The 12,937-nt window shown below is 33.9% G+C and overlaps 1 long non-coding RNA gene across 2 annotated transcripts in view; it reads left to right on the top strand.

The window, feature by feature from the left end:
• LOC107143987 overlaps positions 1-12,937 on the top strand; it is a 76,802-nt gene that overhangs the window by 14,380 nt on the left and 49,485 nt on the right. The gene's annotated exons all lie outside the window — the stretch shown is intronic.

The raw sequence follows: 12,937 nt of genomic DNA, 5'->3' as shown, positions 1-12,937 counted from the left end.
ACTATTGAGAAAAATGGTTTTATTCATTAAATATATGTGTATTGATTACCTGCGCTGTGCAAGCAGTCTGCTGAATTTTCTCATAGTATATTTTTTTCTGAAATCATTTGTTGATTATGTATTTTGGATGCATACTAAATCAATAAAATATGCTGTTGCTAATTATTGCCGTCTTTGGCCATGGGGTACAAGCCACATATTTATTAAAAAGTCACTTAAAAAATAAAAGTTTGTATTAATTTTAATAGATAAGTTTTAAAGAAAACACAGAGCTATTTGATCATCAAATCAATAGTTCATTGCTAAAAATTTTGTTTTTTGTTGAAAACCAGTCTTAAATTGGTAAAGAGTTCATGCCAATCAAGATATTATTTCTTGGTCCATAAGATGTAGTATGACAAGTATTATTTGGTCTCCTATACCAATCAGAAAGATTAACAATACTTCACTGACATGCGGTGTAAGTGGTAAAAAATGAAAATATATAATAAATGGATAATTTGAAACATTCCTTGGAAAAGAAAGTGGTTTTAAGTATTCAGTAACATCATTGAAAAACTAGTCAATGCCTATTATTATTTGAGAGGTGAATGGATTTCACACACACTCACACACAATTACATAAAAAGGGCATGGAAAGAGAGTTAGACATTTTTATCAATTTTTATCAATTCCTGATTTAGTCACTAATTTTCACACATATTGCAAATCTCAGAAATCCTCTTAATCTAAGATACCTCATATCTTACATTAGGTAGGTATCTTTACATTGCTTCATGCTCTGACATTCTGTGATTCTAATGGAACATTTGAACTCTTTAGAGTTTTCATTCTGTGTCCTATCATGAATTTTTATCTCAGAAATTTTCTTCTTTGAGTTGTTGTGTTTTTTTTTTTTTTAATATTTTTTAGTTGTAGTTGACACAATGCCTTTATTTATTGATTGATATGTGGTGCTGAGGATCAAATCCAGGGCCTCACACATGCCAGGGGAGTGCTCTACCGCTTAGCCACAACCCCAGCTCCTTTGAGTTATTGTTTTTATTTGTTTCAATGCAGATACAAGTAATGTGAAAATTCTAGTCAATAAGTAAAGCTGAAATCATAATTACTTCAGTTTTTATTTATTTTCTCTTATAATTTATAAATTTTCTGTTATTTTTACTCTTGCCCAAGATCTTTCATTTTGTTTTGATGTACAATAATTAATATTTGTCCAAGTGTAAATTATTTTTATTACTTTCTTAATATTCATTTAGCTTATAAGTTGATTTATTATCATTAAAAATATTGTTTTAAATTGAAGAAATTAGTTATAAAAATTTGGTACTAAAGCTAATTTTTCTTTTTTGATTGGTTCATTTTAGTAATACATAATAGAATCCATTTTGACATAATTATAAGAGCATGGGACATTATTTGTTCTAATTTAGTCCCTAGTACTTCCCCACCCCCACTCACCCCCTCCATGCCACTGATCCCTCTACCACCTACCCATATATTTTTTTAAATTAATGTCTTGTGGAAGATGTACACGATGGTGAGATTCACTATGGTATATTCACACATGCACATAAGAATGTTAGGTCAGATTCATTCCAACATCCCTCCTCCCTTCCCCCATTGCCCCCCATCTACTCCACTGATCTTTCCCCTATTCTTTTTATTAAACCCCCACATTATTTTGAATCAGATTCCACTAAATGTTTTCCAGGGAAAACATTTGACCTTTGACCTTTTGGCCTGGTTTATTTCACTTAGCATGATAGTCTCCATTTCCATCCATTTACCAACAAATACCATGAAATCATTCTTCTTTATGGCTGAGTAATTCTCCATTGTGTATATATAAATTTTCTTTATCCATTCATCTATTGAGGGGCACCAAGCTTGTCTCCATAGCTTAAATATCATGAATTGTGTTTTTATAAACATTGATGTGGCTGCATCTCTGTAGTATTTTGATATAAAATCCTTTGGATATATACCAAAGAGTGGGACAGCTGGGTCAAAAGGTGGTTCCATTCCATTTCTAGGTTTTTGAGAAATCTCCATACTGCTTTCCAGAGCAGTTGCACAAACTTGCAGTCTCACCAGCATTATATGAGTGTACCCTTGACAACAGTGATTATTACTTGTATTCTTGATAATTGCCATTCTTACTGGAGTTAGATAAAATCTCAGTGTATTTAATTTGCATATCTAATTTCTAGAGTTATTGAACATTTTTTATATATTTGTTGACCATTTGTATTTATTCTTTTGAGAAATGTCTGTTTAGACCCAACAACACTCCAACATTTCTGCTCAAGAAATGACTTCTTTAACAAGACTCCTAAAGTACAAGAAGTAAAATCAAAATTCAATAAATGAGATGGCATCAAATTTTCCTTCACAGCAAAGGAAACAGTCAAAAGCATAAAGAGAGAGCCTACAGAATGGGAAAAAAAATCTTTGCCACCTGCTCCTCAGATACAGCATTAATATCCAGGATATAAAAAGAACTCAAAAAATTTCACATTAAAAAACCCAATTAATAAATGGGCAAAGAAAATAACAGCTAGTTTGTTTACTCTTTAGATATAAGTATAATAGGTTACTTCTCAATAATTTAATTAAAATTAGATCAAAACAACCATGTAATCATTAAGCATCTATTATATTTATATCCAATGCTATATTAGAAGGTATTATAAGGCATATAAAATGTTATTTTCAGTATTGGGGGGCTTTACACTGTGGTTGGGGGAATAATGTTCACATATAAGATAGAAGTTAAAAAATGTAAAGCAGATTATAATGAATGACAAGATGTGTGGCAAATATGGTGTCAGGAGTAGAACAGACAGTGGTGTGAATTAGAATTTCCTGGGATATAGTGGAGAGGGACATCCTAGAAGAGTATGGTCCTAATCTAAGCATGAGATATGACCTTAGAAATAAAAGTTGCAGAATCATAGCAATTTATTCTCATTTTCAATGTATAACTACTTTCATAGAAAAATTTTTCCCCACTTTTATATTAGAACATGACTAACATTTGTCTATAAAAAAGATTTCTTCCTGGCAATTTCTCATGTTTTCTTTGCGCGAAGGAAGAAAATGATACTCACATTCAAAGCATAAACCTGAACTTCCCACGGGACTGCTTGGATGGTAACTGGATAAGAGAGTTACATTAGGGCAGAAGTGTGGGTCATAGCATATCAAACCAAAAGCATAAGGCTACCGTCAAGTTTGGTGGATTTTATTTGTAGCTGAGGCCAGCTCTACAATTTAAAGCCTTCTCTAAATAAGAATAATATTCTTCTCAGAGAACAATAAAGTGAATTTCTTTTAATGCAATAATCTAGTAGAGTGTAGCAGACTTAGAAATTAGCTTTATCAAGAATAAAGTGGGATGAATGATTCCTAATTGAAATAATGACAATTAAAATATGTGAGCCATAAAACCAACTATATGAGCTCTTACACTAAGGATACTGCTTTTTAACAAGTGAATCATTTCTAATGCACTGGTAATTGTAGGGAGGGGAGTTTGGGGGAAACATATCTACAAAACAATTTAATATCATCTGTTGTCTACAAAAATACATAGCATTTACATCTGATTTGTATTTTTAACAATTATTTCAAGCAAGTCGGTGCTATGACAAACACTTTTTGCTAATACATTCTGTCTGTTATGTTTGAAACATATTTTCAAACTTTTGAAAAAGAACATAAAGAATACCATTGTAATTTTAAAAATATAGGCTACATGCTGTGCAATAGCTTTGCTTAAATAATACTTGAGTTGTAACCTTATATCTTAAATTATGTGGCGTTCAATATCCAACTCATAATACATATATACAAAGTTGGAGTCTTTTTTTAAAAATTTGTTTCTTACATACATGACCATAGTAGAAACACACATTATATACAAACAAAGTTGGGATCTTAGTAAAAAAAATATAATGGCACATCATGTGAAGGTTTAAAAACTTGTATGCAATGGACTGGGGATGTGGCTCAAGCGGTAGCGCACTCACCTGGCATGCGTGCGGCCCGGGTTCAATCCTCAGCACCACATACAAACAAAGATGTTGTGTCCGCCGAAAACTAAAAAATAAATATTAAAAAATTCTCTCTCTCTCTCTCTCTCTTTAAAAAAAAAAAAACTTGTATGCAAATCTTTTCACTTATTCCATCAAGGAGTATATGTGTGGGTTGAGACTGTAGCTCAGTGGGAAAGCGCTTGCCTAACATGTGTGAGGCATTGGGTTTGATCCTTAACACCACGTAAAAATAAATAATTCTTTTTTTAAGAAAGGCATTCTGTTCATCTGCAAGTACAAAAAATAAAAACAAAAGAAGTGTATGTGTGTGTTTGTGTTTGTGTTTGTGTGTGTGTGTATGTGTGTGTGTGTGTGTGTGCTCCAAGCCTTGAATCTAGGCTGACCTTAATGATTCTTTTTAACAAACAGAGTGCAATGGAAATGGTACTGAATAACTTCTAAAACTTGAAAAGCTTTCACCTTGTGAGTTAGGGACGCTCACTTTTACAGCTTCTGTTTTCTAGCCTAATAAATTGTAATATCCCTTAATTTTTAAAGGTGGAGGAAGCACCTCCACCTTTAAAAATTAAGGGATTACTAGAGTCTTATAATATTCTCCTGGCAGTTTTGAAGTTTTCCAAGTGGCCATTTCTTCTTTTTCTTCCTATTTTTATATTTTTACATCTCTGTTTTTCCTTTGATGCTTTTCACAAGATATCAGAAAGTCTTTATTTCATTATTAGTCAAGGTGAAATGAAGGTGTGGGACTATGGGTCTTTGTGTTCCAGCACACCTTTCACAGAAGAGATGATATTTGAATTAAATATTTAAGAATTGCAAGGAGCATACGAACTAGAAAAGAGATAAACTAGACTATAGGTTAAGAAACACATGGGAGAAGTTTCAGAAGTGATTGAGTGAAGAGAACTTTTGGTGAAACCAAATATTTTAATTGGGCTACCATGAAGTGTGGTTTTGCACAAGCAAATATGACTACATGACTAAAAAGGTCGGAACCAGACTGAGAATATGTCAAGTAAATAAACTTAAATGTTAATGTTGTAGACACTGACATCATTCAATGGCTTTAAACAGAGGATTCAGGAATTAGTCTTGCTATTCAAAATAATTCAATAATAGTTATATAGGTTTTTCCAAAATTTCAATTTTTAGAGTACCACCTTGCCCAATCTTGCTATACCCATTGAAAAGTCCACCTTCAGACAATATTACTGTGTGTGATCTTTTACAACCTATCAGAAGCTTTGTTAAGAAGACCATATGAGGAAAAGCTGCCCTTGTCACACCAGATTTTAGGCACGGCCAGTGCATTACAGTTTCTGCAAGAGGGCAGTTGCAGTCAAGGATTCAAGTTCCCTCTTCTATATGGGGCTCCTTGGCAGTGAGATAATCCCTTCTGTATATGCTGCCTACAACCATCTTGTCTTTGCCAAGTATTATTTCATGAAGAAAGACTAACAACAAACTAGTGTTTATGTTTCTTTCACTTACATTATCACAATAAGTAATTGATTACTAGTTTTAAGTTTGGTTTACACTAAAATTGATCCTTTAACATTTGGCACTTTGAAATCTATATGCTATCTTTCTAATCTTACTTATTGAATTTTTAAAAATTGCCTTAAATTTCTTTCAAGTTAGCCCCTTCATGAGTAGTGAATCATGGTTTTGAAAACCAGTTATGTCATATTTTATAATATGCATTTTAATAAATATATAATAATTCATATAGTAAAATGAGTAAGTAGTTTTAGAGAGGTTAAGTGATTTGTCCAAGAACTGATTCAAAAACTAAAGAAATGTCATTAATATTCAAACCTTGACTGCCCTGCCTGAATTACAGAATCAAATCTTAATCATTGTACTATCTGTTTGCATACCACTTATAATCATCACAGGACCACCCTTTGAGAAATACAGTGATAGATCTCAAACAGGAATTTGTTCTTCCACTCATCTGATAAAGTGTCACTAACCAAAATGTGTAAGAAATTCACAGGACTAAGTAGCAAGAAAATCAATAACTCAATTAAAAAGTGGGAAAAGGATATGGATAACTTTTTTCAAAAGGAAATATATGAATAAAAGTGTTCATATATGAATTGTTGGTGAAGATGTGGAGAAAAGGAGACGTGCACACTATTGATATGAATATATAGTATAGTCATTGTGGAAAGCAGTACGGATTTCCCTCAAAATAATAAAAAATATAACTGTCATATGATCCAAGGGTCCCACTGTTCTGTACATACACATTGAAATGAAATGAGTATGTTACAAAGCTACATGTATCCCAGGTTCATTGCAGTATCACTTAAAATAGCTAAGACACAGGATCAACCTAAGTGTCTGAAAGTGTGGGATATGTACACAACAAAATACTATTTAGTTTTTAATTCTACCATTTGTGACAACATAAATGAATTTGGAGAACTTTATGCTAAATGAAATGAGCCTGGTACAGTACCATATGAACTCAATTATAGATTCAAATATTAATAATGGATTATAGTAAGTGAAAGGAGCCAATACTAAAGGCAATATACGATCTGATTTAAACTTCATAACATTCTGGGGAAAAAAAAAACAAAACTATAGAGATTTATGGGTTTGTTGTAGTCAGGACAAGTTTTGAGGGATGTAAAAACATGGTGGTTTCTAAGGATTCAGAGAAAAGGAAGCAGGATGAATGAGTGGATCATGAGTCATTTTTTTGACAGTGAAACTATTCTTTATGATACTGTAAGGTGGATCCCTAATGTTACACATTTGTCAAAACCCATGGAATTGTCCAACACCAAGAGTGAACCCTAATCTAAATTACAGAATTCAGTTAATAATAACATACGGATATTGACTCACCAATTGCAACAACTGCAACAGACTATTATAAAATGTAAATAATAGGAAGACTTGGGTGTGGGATATCTGGGAAGGGGTATACAACAACTCTAAGTTTTATGGCCACATTTTTCATAGACCTGAAACTGGCCTAGAAGAGTAAATATATTATAAGTCTGTTTTCACTATAAATCTCAAGTTAGGGCCAGATTATTAAAATTTGTCTTTCACTTTAAATGTGCACATTCCACTTTCAATTTTTCTATTAAGTTCCTAAAAATAAGCTATAAACATAGTGAAGATAAGAAATGAACTAACCATACTCTTTTGGTCCTTACACATGGACAGTAGGCAAATGTAAAAGGGAGTGATTGAGTGACACACATTAATCAGGAAATAGTAATAGGAACTTTGTGCCTGGTAGAGAGAACTATGTGTAATACATTTTTTTAATGACAAATGTTATACTTTGCTATAAAGTATCCCTCAAAAGCTTCTGTGTTAATGTAGTAATGTTCATAAGAGAAATGACTGGATTGTGAGAGCTGTAACCTAATCAGTTCATCCTAGTTTGAATGGATTAAGTGGTAACTCTTGGCAGATGGGGCATGGCTAGAGGTGATGGGTCAATGGGGGAATGCCCCAGAAGTGCTAATATTCTCTGCTACCATATTCCCCCCACCCACTCTGATTCCTAACCCTGTCATGAGCTGACAGGGCTTCCTCCACTGAGCCTTTTCCCCACAATGTGCTGTCTCACCTGGGTCCCAGAGCGATGGAGTTGGCCATTTATTAACTGAGATCTCAGAAACTGTGAACTCCAAATATATTTTTTGCTTCTCTAAGTTTTTATTGATGGGTGTTTTGGTCACCGAGAAAAACTGACAACATCAGGTAATCTTCTAAGTTTCTTCTCTAAACTTACACAGGTAGATAAAGGCAGGAAACCAACATTTATGTGCTGTTTTGGAACAAGACACTCTGTTCTTTTAAAAATCCTCAGGACAGCTTTCATGATGTTCCTCATATGCATTCTTGCTTACCCCATAGTTACCCTGATGTTTCATGACTGTCCAGCTGGAGACTTCATTCCCCAGCCTTTTCAAAAGCTGGGTGTAGCCTCATGATTACTTTCTTTATAATTGAATATGAGCAGAATTGATACACACAAATTTTATGCTCTTCCCTTGAAAGGAAATTGTGCACTTTTAACATTAATTCTTTCTTCATTCCTATGGTGGTCAACACCAAGCCTCCATCATACAGATGAAGACAATACCCAGACAGCATTCAGCACTTCAGGTTCTTCCCATTTTGTTGCTCTTTCATATGCTGCAGGAATTACACATACTTAGCCAGAGCTGTGGTCAAACCAAGATACAACTACTGCCAAAGACAATGCACCACATCATTGCCATACATTGCTAAGTCCAAATGGAGAAATAATTGGCCCTGGGACCCAAATGAAGCAAAGTGCAGGTAAGCCTGTTGGGGCAGAGAAGAGCACAGGACAGTGGAAAATGACTTATTTTTCCAAAGGAAGCTGATAACAATAATTAGATGATGTTTATAGTTTACATCTTGTTTCTAATAAGACGTTTGCAATCTTCTTGGGAGGTGAAAATGGTAAACAGACCATACGTGTGGGTAGACTAAATGAAATTTTAGAAATATAAATCTGTGAATATAAAATCTATGCTTATTCCTGAATAGAAGAGGTAGTGGGCTCCAGGTTGCCTGTTGTTAAGTCAATCATGGTAGAAAATATATGGAAGCATTTAATTTAAAGGTGACCAGATATTATTGTCACGGGAGAAGAGATGTTTCCAGAGAAGGGTCTGAGGAGTTCCCAGAAGACAGGGGGATCTTAGGACCAGAATAGTTCTGGGCATATAGGACAGAAAAGAATTTTAGCATGAGCCAAAGGCTTAGATACAGGTTTATTTAGGAAGGTAGATAAATATTGACGGGAGAATACAGGCTATCTCTTTAGTAAGAAAACCTGACTTGCGCTAGGGTTCAATATTTATAGAAGGTCTGTATCAGGGGCCAGAATGGAGGTAGATCCAGGGTGGACTTACACACTTTCATGCTTGTTTTCTCTGTGCTTGTGTATTTCCCTCTTTTTAAAAGGGCTTGGGCCAAGATTTACAACTGTGTTTTCTGCAGCTCTGTGGCTTCTGGATGTTTCCCGTAAGATTCAATATTTTTCTCTTTTTATCTTAAAACCCAATATCAATACTAATTTACCAAAGTAATTCTGACTAGAAGATTGTATGCCATGGTTGCCTCAAAGACTGTCATATGTCACAGTGAATACATTTCATACTTTAATATCTTTCCTGCAATGTCCTAAGTTTGCATCATCCACAGAACGATGTACTTAGTTAGAATTTCTTATGAAAAGCAAACCAAATATTTTATCTTATTCTACACAAAGGGAAGTTTATTAAAATGATTTTGAATAGTTTATTGAGTTACCAAAAGATTAGATAAATTGCTTTGGAAAACAAGGAGGCTAAAAAGGCCAATAAATGTGAGACTTATATATAAAATCATGCCTTATCATCCTGATGAGTAGTCTCTCCTTGCTTATTGCTCACTGGATTTTATCCTGAATAACTGATGCTGCTTCTACCATGCATCCTCCAATATCCCTGCTTTTTGTTCTACCAAAGCCTAGAATCAAACCTATGGCAGTTATGTCTGATTTTCCATGCCTCGTTCATGCTCTGTGCTAAGCTCTAAAGGAGCCCCCCAGCCCTGCCCCTCCAAAAAAAGCTAGTTGCTAGTATCTAATTTATACTTTTTGGGGGGAGGGGTTCACAGAGGAAGACAGGTTCTTCTTGCTACAAAGAAGTAGGGTGTTCCTAAAATATAGGAGTAGGACTAAAATACTGAGAGTCTCACATTAATCTTAAATGAGTAACCCACTTTGCATCAATATCCTAGATATTTATATTTTAAGGTGTCCAAATGATTAAAAAAATGTTCTTAGGTAAAAGTCAGTGACAGCTACTGATTGATATTCTTCCAGCTCTAAATGTAGTATTGATCTATCCATGGTAAGTTACATTCTTCAAAAAACAAAAAGGTAATGCTAGTGTAGGGTAAATGAAATTATCTAACATTTATATGAGAATCTATGCACAACAAAGACATTGAAATCACATACTCCAACACTTTTTTAGAAGGATCATACATGGGTTTATAACACTTTTAAATTTCATTTTAAATCTATACATCATGGATTCAATAAAAAATGTGTTCAATTTCAGATTATCATACATGCTGGGCACAGTGGCACACACCTGTAATTTCCACCACATGGGTGGCTAATGCAGAAAGATTGCATATTCAAGACCAGCCTCAGCAACTTAGTGATCACCTGTTTCTAAATAAATAAATGGTCTGGGGATGAAGCTCAGTGGTAAAGAGTCCTTGGATTAAATTCCTAGTTTCATATATATATACACATACACACATTATTTATATATTTCAAACTATTTTGAAGACATGTTTTATAGCTATGCCTCTTAAGAGGGCTTAGTTACCAACATATAAGCAAAATTTCATTTGTATTACCACTATGAATAATTTATGAAGATAGAGCTTTGCTCACCTTAACATACAAATTTGGGACTAAATTGGGCCTTGGACACTGATATTTATAATGTCCTTTTGATCTGCTTGAGGAGCAAGTACTAATATTATTTTTCTCTATCTGAAGGTGAAATGAATTACATTTTTCAACTCCTTGCAAACTTGCCTTTGATTACACAACAAGAAAATCATATAAGTATGGTAGATGGTGTTTAATTTTTATAAATTGACATCAAAATATATAGAGAATAGCTTAGATGTGGACATGAGATGTCAGAAAATTTTTATGCTTAATTTTTATGTGGAGTAACAAGAATCTCTGCCTTTGAATAGCAATTTAGAAGTGGTTTTCTGGTTGGAGGAACAATATGCTTCAAACATACGTTATTCAAGATTGGAATAATTTTCAGAGTCCGTCTTAAATTATTTCTGAGACTGTCCTGTGGAAGGAAAGTGAATTAGAAAGGATTTGATAAGAAAAATTAATTTGCATCCCATGTACAGCAAAGAACCTGTTGAATGACATTTAAAAGAGGATTAAAGCTGATTTCTTACAAGCTGTAGGATAATCAGATTTCTAAGCTAAAGCATTAGGACTTCCAATTCATTTACAAAGTAACCGGTGTCATTGGCCAGAGCCCTCACAATGCATTTGCTTCTGGACATATGATCCCTGTAATTTTTTAATCTCCTTCAGGATTTTGCTTTTTTTCCAATATTTTTACAGTGAGTGGGGACTGAGAATATATTGTTGCTGTGAGGTGTTGCTAATACACAAACTCAAGAATGGTTTTCATTTTATTTTAATTTCTTGTAGTTGTAAATGGACAAATGCCTTTATTATTTGTTTATTTTTATGTGGTGCTGAGGATGTAACCCAGTGCCTCATGCATGCTAGGCAAATACTCTGCCACTAAGCGACAGCCCCAGCCCTAGAATAATATTTTATAGCCTCAGCAACTTAGTGATCTCCTGTCTCAAAACAATATTTGAGAATATTTTTTAAGAAGAATAATATTTTAATTTGAATGTAAATATCTTACTTTATATTATTTTAGATGCTTCTTAAAATCAATTGAGCAATGGGTATATATTTTACACATATAAATTAGGTTCTGGCATCATTCTGTACACTCTATTACATTTACTTGAACAGTATTGACCATTGCCTTAATAAATATTCATTTAAGGACATAAGCACACTGTCAAATGTGAGTAAGAATGTGGCCATTTTTGTGTTATCAGTGGAATGGTGTACTATGTGATCATGCCATTATCTTTTAGAAGAGCTAAATTCTGGGGTCTATTGGATTTGCTTGAGAATAATACCCTGATGTAGTCATTGCATTTTCCCTCCATATTTGTCAAATTTGACGCTATTCATTTTAAAGAGAAAAATGGATCTTGAGTATGGTTTTCTCTTTACAATGGGAGTCATTCCTACACCTCTTTCTCCTACCTTTGGTATCATTGGTGTGAGAGTTGAACTGTAGATTAACATATATTCAGTTCCGTCCCCCTGCACTGAGGGTGGAGCATACTTAAGTGCCCCCACTTAACGTTGCTCCTGGCCACGTGACTTGCTTTGGCCAATGGGATGTTATAAGGCCTAAAATAAGCTTTATTGGTTTTGATTTGCTCTTATATTTCTGCCACCATCTTGAGAATATGTTCCACGTGGCTCTCCTTTTGGCCTAACCTCAGGATGAGACACAGTGGGTAGGCCTAACTCCATCTTTGTCTTGGAGCATGCCCAGTGGAAGCTGGCTGAGTTCAGCAAAATCTCAACTCCTGTGAGAGTGAAAAACAAATTATCTGTTGATGTAAATCACCAAGATTATGAATTTCCTTATCTTGGTGGTTTACTGATGTAGTATTTACAATCTTGGTGACTTGCATGTACAAATATGCAGCATTATTATGGGAATAAGTGACCATATGCATAGATAAAGCCATCAAGAGAAAGGAAAAAAGAATGTCCAGGACTTAGTTGAATCATTAAGAAGATATTGGGTCTACAATTTTATTTAATTTGAATATAAATATCTTACTTTATGTTATTTTAGATTATTCTTAAAATCAATTGAGCAACGACTATATATTTTGCATTGTGCTAAATGCTTTTCATGGAGTATATCATTTTTAAAAATTTGTTTTAATTAGTTATACATGACAGTAGAATGCACTTATATACTTTGATGTATCATACATAGATGGGATATAATTTCCCATTTTTCTGAGTATACATATTGTAGAATCACATTGGTCATACAGTCACATACATACATACAGTAATAATGTTTGTTTCATTCTACTATCTTTCTTATCCTCACATTCCCTGACTTCCCTTCCTTTCACTTCCTTCTAGGTAATCTAAGGTGGTTCTTCTTCTTTTTCTTCTTCTCCTTCTCCTCCTCCTCCTCCTCCTCCTC

The sequence above is a fragment of the Marmota marmota genome, unplaced genomic scaffold, assembly GCF_001458135.2.
Source record: "Marmota marmota marmota unplaced genomic scaffold, marMar, whole genome shotgun sequence".
In the NCBI taxonomy this organism is placed as follows: domain Eukaryota; kingdom Metazoa; phylum Chordata; class Mammalia; order Rodentia; family Sciuridae; genus Marmota; species Marmota marmota.
This window is presented reverse-complemented; position numbering and strand designations above follow the sequence as displayed.